Genomic DNA, 8,100 nt, shown 5'->3' with positions numbered 1-8,100 from the left:
ACTTGGTCATGCACACCTGGAATCCCAGCTACTTGGGAGGCCGAGGCAAGAGAATCGCTTGAACCCAGGAGGCAGAGATTGCAGTGAGCTGAGATTGCGCCACTGCACTTCAGCCAGGGTGAGGCGACAGAGTGAGACTCTATCTCAAAAAAATAAAATAAAATAAAAGGAAGACCTTGTTTCAAAAATAATAATAATTTTAAAATGAAAAAAATTAGCCAGGCATGGTGGTACACACCTGTAGTCCTAGCTAATCGGGAGGCTAAGGTGGGAGGATTGCTTGAGCTCAGGAGGTCAAGACTACAGTAAGCAGTGATCATGCCAGTGCACTCCAGCCTGGGCAACAGAGCAAGACCTTGTCTCAAAAAAAATTTTTTTGGGGCCAGACACAGTGGCTCACGCCCGTAATCTCAGCACTTTCAGAGGCTGAGGCGGGCAGACCACCTGAGGTCAGGAGCTCAAAACCAGCCTGGCCAACATAGTGAAACCCCCTCTACAAAAATTAGCTGGGCATGATGGCGGGTGCCTGTAATCCCAGCAACTTGAGAGGCTGAGGCAGGAGAATCACCTGAACCCAGGAGGCGGGGAGCTGAGAGCTCGCCATTGCACTCCAGCCTGGGCGACAAGAGCAAAACACCATGTCAAAAAAAAAAAATTGTTAATTTTGGGCCAGGCACAGTGGCTCACGCCTATAATCCCAGCACTTTGGGAGGCCCAGTCGGGCGGATCGCCTGAGGTCAGGAGTTCAAAACCAGCCTGTTTAACATGATGACACCCCGTCTCTACTAAAAATACAAAAATTAACTGGGCATGGTGGTGAGTCCCTGTAATTCCAGCTACTTGGGAGGCTGAGGCAGGAGAATCGCCTGAACCTGGGAGGTGGACGTTGCAGTGAGCCAAGACCATGTCACTGTACTCCAGCCTGGGTGACAGAGTGAGGCTCCATCTCAAAAATAAATAAATAAATAAAAACAAAAACAACCAAAAAAAAGATTTTGTTAATTTTGCAGTGATCTAGAAATTTTGAGTTAAAAAGTCATTAATTTTTGAAAAATTCTCAGCCATTATTATGTCAAATATTTCTTCTGTTCCTTTCTCACTTTCTTCTCTTTTTGATATTCCTACTACATGTAAGTTATACCTTTCGTAATTGTTCCACAGTTCTTGGATCTTGGATAGTCTGTTCTATCTTTTTCATCATATCTTCCTTTTTCATTTCAGTTTTAGAAGTTCTATTGACATATCTTTTTTTTTTTTTTTGACACAGAGTCTCACTCTGTCGCCCAGGCTGGAGTGCAGTGGCACGATCTGGGCTCACTGCAACCCCACCTCCTGGGTTCAAGCAATTCTTCTGCCTCAGCCTCCCGAGTAGCTGGGAGTACAGGTGCACCCCACCACGCCCAGCTAATTTTTGTATTTTTAGTAAAGACAGGGTTTCACCATCTTGGCCAGGCTGGTCTCTAACTCCTGACCTTGTGATCCGCTGCCTCGGCCTCCCAAAGTGCTGGGATTACAGGCGTGAGCCACTGCACCCAGCCGACATATCTTTAAGCTCACGGATTCTTCCCTTGGTCATGTCCAGTCTACAGATGAGCAGATGAGCCCATCAGATGCATTCTACCTTTCTCTGTCTCTCTCTCTTTTTTTTTTTTTTTCTTGAGAAGGACTCTCACTCTGTCACCCAGGCTGGAGTGCAGTGGCGTGATCTCTGCTCACTGAAACCTGTGCCTCCTGGGTTCAAGCGATTCTCCTGCCTCAGCCTCCCGAGTCACTGGAACTACAGGCAGGCACATTCCACCACACCCAGCTAATTTTTTTTTATTTTTTTTTATTTTTAGTACAGATGGGGTTTCACCATGTTAGCCAAGATGGTCTTGATCTCCTGACCTTGTGATCTGCCCGCCTCGGCCTCCCAAAGTGCTGGGATTACAGCTGTGAGCCACCACGCCCGGCCTCTACCTTTCTCTTTTTTTATTTTTTTATTTTTTTTCTTGCTATCTCTCCCCCCTCCCCCTACCTTTCTCTTGCAGTGTTTTTAATTTCCAGCATTTCCTTCTGATTCTTTCCTAGAGTTTCCATCTTTCTGCTTGCAGTTCTTATCTGTTCTTGCATGGTGTTCACTTTTTCCATTAGAGGCCTTAGCATGTTAATCTTAGTTATTTTAAATTGCAGGTCTGATCATTCCAAAATCTCTGTCATATCTGAGTCTGGTTCTGATGCTTGCTTTATGTCTCCAAATTTCATTTTTTGCCATTTAGCATGCCTTATACATTTTTTGTTGAAACCTAGACGTGATGCTTCACATTAAAGAAACTGAGGTAGACGGGCCTTTAGGGTAATGCTTTATGATTGTTTGGCTAGGAGTTAGGCTGTGTTTACTTTTTATTGTAGCTGTATGTGTTAGAGGTTAAAATTATTTTCCAATGTCCTTGTTTAGCTAGGAGTTAGGCTGTGTTTGCTGTTGTTGTAGCTGTATGTGTTATGGGTTAAAATTATTTTCCAATGTCCTTGTTTTTGTGTCCCCTGTTTGCTTTTCTTTCTTTTCTTTCTCTCTCTTTCTCTTTTCCTTCCTTCCTTCTTTCCTTCCTCCCTCCCTCCCTCTTTCTTTCTTTCTCTTTCTTTTTTTCTTTCTTTCTTTCTTTCTTTCTTTCCTTCTTTCTTTCTTCCTTTCTTTTTTTTTTCTTTTTTCAGTCTCACTCTGTCACCCAGGCTGGAGTACAGTGGCGTGATCTTGGCTCACTGAAACCTCCATCTCCACCTCCCGGGTCTAAGCAATTCTCCTGCCTCAGCCTCCCGAGTAGCTGGGATTACAGGTGTGCACCACCACACCCGGCTAATTTTTGTATTTTTAATAGAGATGGGGTTTCGCCATGTTGGCCAGGCTGGTCTCAAACTCCTGGCCTCAAGTGATCCACCCACCTTGGTCTTCCAAAGTGCTGGGGTTACAGATGTGAGCCACAGTGCCTGGCCATGTATCCCCTGTTTTCTTTGGGTTTCTCTAGTGACAACTTCTGAAAATAGAGTCTGAGCCTTGCCGTTCTTTTAAATGTAATCCACTGTTATACAGGAGGCCGATTAATATAGTGGTAAGGTGTTGGGGAAGAGGAAGTATTCTATAATCCTATGAGCAGGTCTTTTGGCAAGCCTGTGCCTCTGGGCTGTGACCTTCATAAGTGCTTCTCAGCATTTTTTTCTTTTTCTTTTTCTTTTTTTAGATGGAGTTTGACTCTTGTTTCCCAGGCTGGAGTGCAATGGCATGATCTCAGCTCACCACAACCTCCGCTTCCCGGGTTCAAGCGATTCTCCTGCCTCAGCTTCCCCAGTAGCTGGGATTACAGGCATGCGGCACCACGCCCAGCTAATTTTGTACTTTTAGTGGAGACGGGGTTTCTCCGTGTTGGTCAGGCTGGTCTCAAACTCCCGACCTCAGGTGATCCACCTGCCTCAGCCTCCCAAAGTGCTGGGATTATAGGCGTGAGTTTTTAACTCTTTAAGTTTGTCCACAGGCTGAGCCTCCTGCAATCTGTCAATTACAGTTTAAGTTTTTCTATCAGTACAGGCTTCAGCTACTGGTAAGATGTGGTTCTCTGTGGTTCTCGGTAACCACTTCTTTCTCTGGTATTTGGGATGGCAGTTTGCCCTGTGACCTCAATTCTCTGATGGATCTAAGAAAAGTTGTTAGTTTGTTCAGTTTTTTTCTTGTCGTAAGCACAAAAGTGATAACTTCCAAGCTTTTTCACATGTCAGACCAGAAACTAGAAGCCCCTTAATTAATATTTCTACCTCAGTGATTCATAACTTAAATTTCTAGTCTAGGTTTTTCCTCTGAGCTTCTGATCTATCTACACTTCCACTCAAATATCTCAGAGGTAACTCAGTGCAATGTGTCAAGACCAAATTTATGATCTTCTCCTCCCCAAAACAACTAATTTTTCAATTTCCTCTCCTCAGAAATGGCCCTCGTCCCAGCTTAATTCCCAGGCCACAGAATACATCTCTGATGGCTTCCTCACCATATCCAATGCCTTACCAAGTCTTGTTGATTTTAATTCCTTGATATCTCTCAAAAGAATCCATGCCTCTTTCTGTTGTCACTATCCTGGTTCAAGTCACTTACCAACAACTGCAATAACTTCCTACATTTGTCCACCCCATCCCTGAAGACTCCCCTACCTCACTCACCCATTCAAAATGCAAGTCTGATGATGTGCCACCATGTTGTTCCTGTGTCCCCCAGCCCTCTGTGACAGAGACTTTGTATAAGTGCTGCTCCCTCTGTTTGGAAACGCCCTTTCCCTTCCTGTCTCCTGGTTCACCCATGACCACTTCTTCAGATCTCAATTCAAGCTGCCTGCCCTCAGGGAAACCTTTTCTGACTCCCCAGGCTAGATTCCTGTCCCTCCTTTTATACATTCACAGAAGCCTGCCTGGCCCCTTCATGGCACTTATGCTGCTCTGTAATGACATATTCATTTGTGAATTTATTTAGTGGAAGTCCGTCTCCCCAGTTAGAGTGTAAACTCCAAGAGAGAAGGAAACAAGTCTATCTTACTCACCATTTATCTCCAGCCCCTAACGTAAGGGCTTGTACAAAGTAGCTGCTATGAAAGTTTTATTAAATGACTAAATTAAACCTGTCTTCCACATCCTGATACCTCCCAGATGTACATAGCCAGCCTGGTCCCCTCTCCTAATCTCGATCTACAGGTTGCAGCTCCTGGTACAAAGTTCCTCCTGGTGATCCACAAAGAATCCTACCTCCTCTGCAGGGCCCGGACCTGGTGAACACCACCACCTTTTACCTGTTGCTTCAGGCAGAACCTGATGGTCATCTCAAACCCTTCCTTCTCCCTCAACTACCACGTTCGGAAACCACAAAGTCTGTTCCCTCCTATCTCCTCAGTATCTCCCAAACCTGCCCATTGTTTTCTTCCACAGCATCCCTACCCTACTTTAGACCACTGTCACCTCTTGCTTATATTTCTACAGTAGCTTCCAGAATGGTCTCTTTAGGAAATCTTGTCCCTCCAAAGGATTATTGACAAAGAACTCTATTTGAAACACAAATTTCATTCTTATTTTATTGTTTATTTATTTATTTTATTTTTTGAGACAGGGTCTCACTCTGTCACCCAGGTTGGACTGCTGTGGTGCAATCATGGCTCACTGCAGCCTTGATCTCCCTGGCTAAAGCGATCCTCCCACCTCAGCCTCCTCGGTAGCTGGGACTACAGGTCTGTGCCACCAGGCTTGGCTAATTTTTTGTATTTTTTTTTTTTGTATAGACGGGGTTTCGCCATGTTGCCCAGACAGGTCTCAAAGTCCTGGGCTCAGGCGATCTGCCTGTCTCCGCCTCCCAAAGTGCTAGGATTACAGGCTTGAGCCACCACACCCAACCCAAATTTCATTCTTAAAATGAATTTATTTTTTTCTTTTCTTTTTTTTTTTTTCTGAGACAGAGTCTTGTTTTGTTGCCGAGGCCGGGGTGCAGTGGCACGATCTCAGCTCACTGCAAACTCCACCTCCTGGGTTCAACTGATTCTCCTGCCTCAGCCTCCTGAGTAGCTGAGACTATAGGCGCACGCCACCACACCTGGCTAATTTTTTTGTATTTTTGGTAGAGACAGGGTTTCACCATGTTGGCCAGGCTGGTCTCGAACTCCTGACCTCAAGTGATCCACCCGCCTTGGCTTCCCAAAATGCTGGGATTACAGGCATGAGCCACCGTGCCCAGCCTGAAATGAATTTCATTCTTAAAATTAGATGACTGGGTGTGGTGGCTCGGTGTGGTGGTCTGTAGCCCCAGCACTTTGGGAGACCAAGGCTGATGGGTTGTTTCAGTTCAAGACCAGCCTGAGCAACATAGTGAGACCACCTCTCCCCCCGTTTTTTGTTTGTTTGTTTTTGTTTTTGTTTTTTTGAGACAGAGCCTTCCTCTGTCGCCCAGGCTGGAGTGCAGTGGCATGATCTCGGCTCACTGCAACCTCCGCCTCCTGGGTTCAAGCGATTCTCCTGCCTCAACCTCCCGAGTAGCTGGGACTACAGGCATGTGCCACCATGCACCGCTAATTTTTGTATTTTTAGTAGAGATTGGGGTTTCACCATATTGGCCAGGCTGGTCTCGATCTCCTGACCTCAGGTAATCTGCCCGCCTTGGCCTCTCAAAGGTCTAGGATTACAGGTGTGAGCCACCACGTACCAGCCCTACCTCTCCTTTAAAAAAATTTTTTTTTGTGTGACAGAGTCTTGCTCTGTCGCCAGGCTGGAATGCAGTGGTGCAATCTCGGCTCACTGCAACCTCTGACTTCCTAGTTCAAGCAATTCTCCTGCCTCAGCCTCCCGAGTAGCTGGGATTATAGGCGCCTGCCACCACACCCAGGTAATTTTTGTATTTTTAGTAGAGATGGGGTTTCACCATGTTGTCCAGGATGGTCTCGATCTCCTGACCTCATGATCTGCCCACCTTGACCTCCCAGAGTGCTGGGATTACAGGCGTGAGCCACTATACCCAGCCAGGAAAAAAAAAAAATTTTTTAAAGAAAAAAAATTAGATTCTCACTCCCATTCTATTCTGTTCTATCCCATTCTATTTACTTAATGGGCTTTGCAGACCATAGAGCCACCTCCCAGCCTCCACTTCCGTTCCCTGTCTGAGACTCTGCTGTGGGCTGGTCTGCCTCCCTAGGCGGCTTCTTCCAATTCTCCACAGGAGCTGTGTTCTTTCATGTCCCGGCCTCTGCATGGCTTCTTCCACCCACACTTAGTCCTTCCCCTTAGCACCCTTTGTCTGGCTAACCCCTACTCAGGTCAGGGTGTGGGGACTGTCCCAGAGAGTCCCACTGCCCCCCACACTTCCCTGATCAAGGCACTTGTCACCCTGCTGCCAGCCCCTCTTTGCTTCTTTGCTCCCACTGGAATATAAGTGCCATCCTTACTGGGGCATTGCTTTTGGCTGTGTCTCCCAGTAGGTATAGTAAGCATTTAGTAAAAATCACTGAGCTAATGAAGGAACACTAAATTCAGAAACATCAGAATGAATCGTGATGCTGCCTCTCTAGGGAAATCCTGGCATGTAAGCTGTTAAAAAGGAGGATTACTGCCACACAAGTGCTATCCCCACAACTGCTTCAGTAATGGCAAAACCCTATCATGGTAGGACACACGTGTTCTCACTAGTTCCTGAATCAAGAAAGGTAGATCTAGCGGAACATCAGCGCATAATCTGAGCAGGCTATGGAAGAGGCTGGGGCCCATGGCTGACTTTACTATGATGTGTGGCTGGCATCGTTGGCTGCATGGCAGTTAATCCCATTGTAGGAAAGGTTTTTAAAAGCTTTACTTCAGTGGCAATCTTTTGGCTCTTACCACCAGTCTGTGGGAAAAGGTGCACTGTAACAGCTGCTGTGAATGTTTTCTTACTTTCCCAAAACCTAGCAAAGGGGGAGAGGAGAACTTGAAAGTCTTCTACCTAAGCGAATGCTGGGGGGCAACTGAAGGGTTAATGATCAAAGACTCCAGGTGTTTGGCGGAGGCTCTCAAGCATAGGAGGACACAGGGTAGGTATGAAAATGCGAAGGGGGAAGTAGTGTGTGAGGAAATGGAGATGGCTGAGTTCTAAATCCAGGCTAAACACAGCAAAAATTCTTGAGATTTTACCCATCTTATAAAACTAAAGGAGAAAGATAACTTTGTCTGTTTCCTCCACCCAAGAATGCCAGTCTGGCAAGTGGGGTGTATCATAAACAAAAGTCATGGGAACATGGATGCCCTGAGCATCAGTTTCTCCAAAAGAGGAGGAGGAACTAAGTACCTTTCTCTCAGGATCAATACCACAGTGATCTCACTTAGACAGAGGCTTTTTCACAAACTAGGATGATGGCCAGGCACAGTGGCTCATGCATGTAATCCCAGCATTTTTGGAAGCCGAGGCAGGTGGACCATTTGAAGCTGGGAGTTTGAGACCAGACTGGCCAACATGGGGAAACCCTGTCTCTACTAAAAATACAAAAATTAGCTGGGCCTGGTGGCAGGTGCCTGTAATCCCAGCTACTTGGGAGGCTGAGGCAAGAGAATCACTTGAACCCAGGAGGCAGAGGTTGC

Source organism: Gorilla gorilla, chromosome 12 (genome assembly GCF_029281585.2).
Source record: "Gorilla gorilla gorilla isolate KB3781 chromosome 12, NHGRI_mGorGor1-v2.1_pri, whole genome shotgun sequence".
NCBI classification, from domain to species: domain Eukaryota; kingdom Metazoa; phylum Chordata; class Mammalia; order Primates; family Hominidae; genus Gorilla; species Gorilla gorilla.
Note: the sequence above shows the minus strand (reverse complement) of the source record.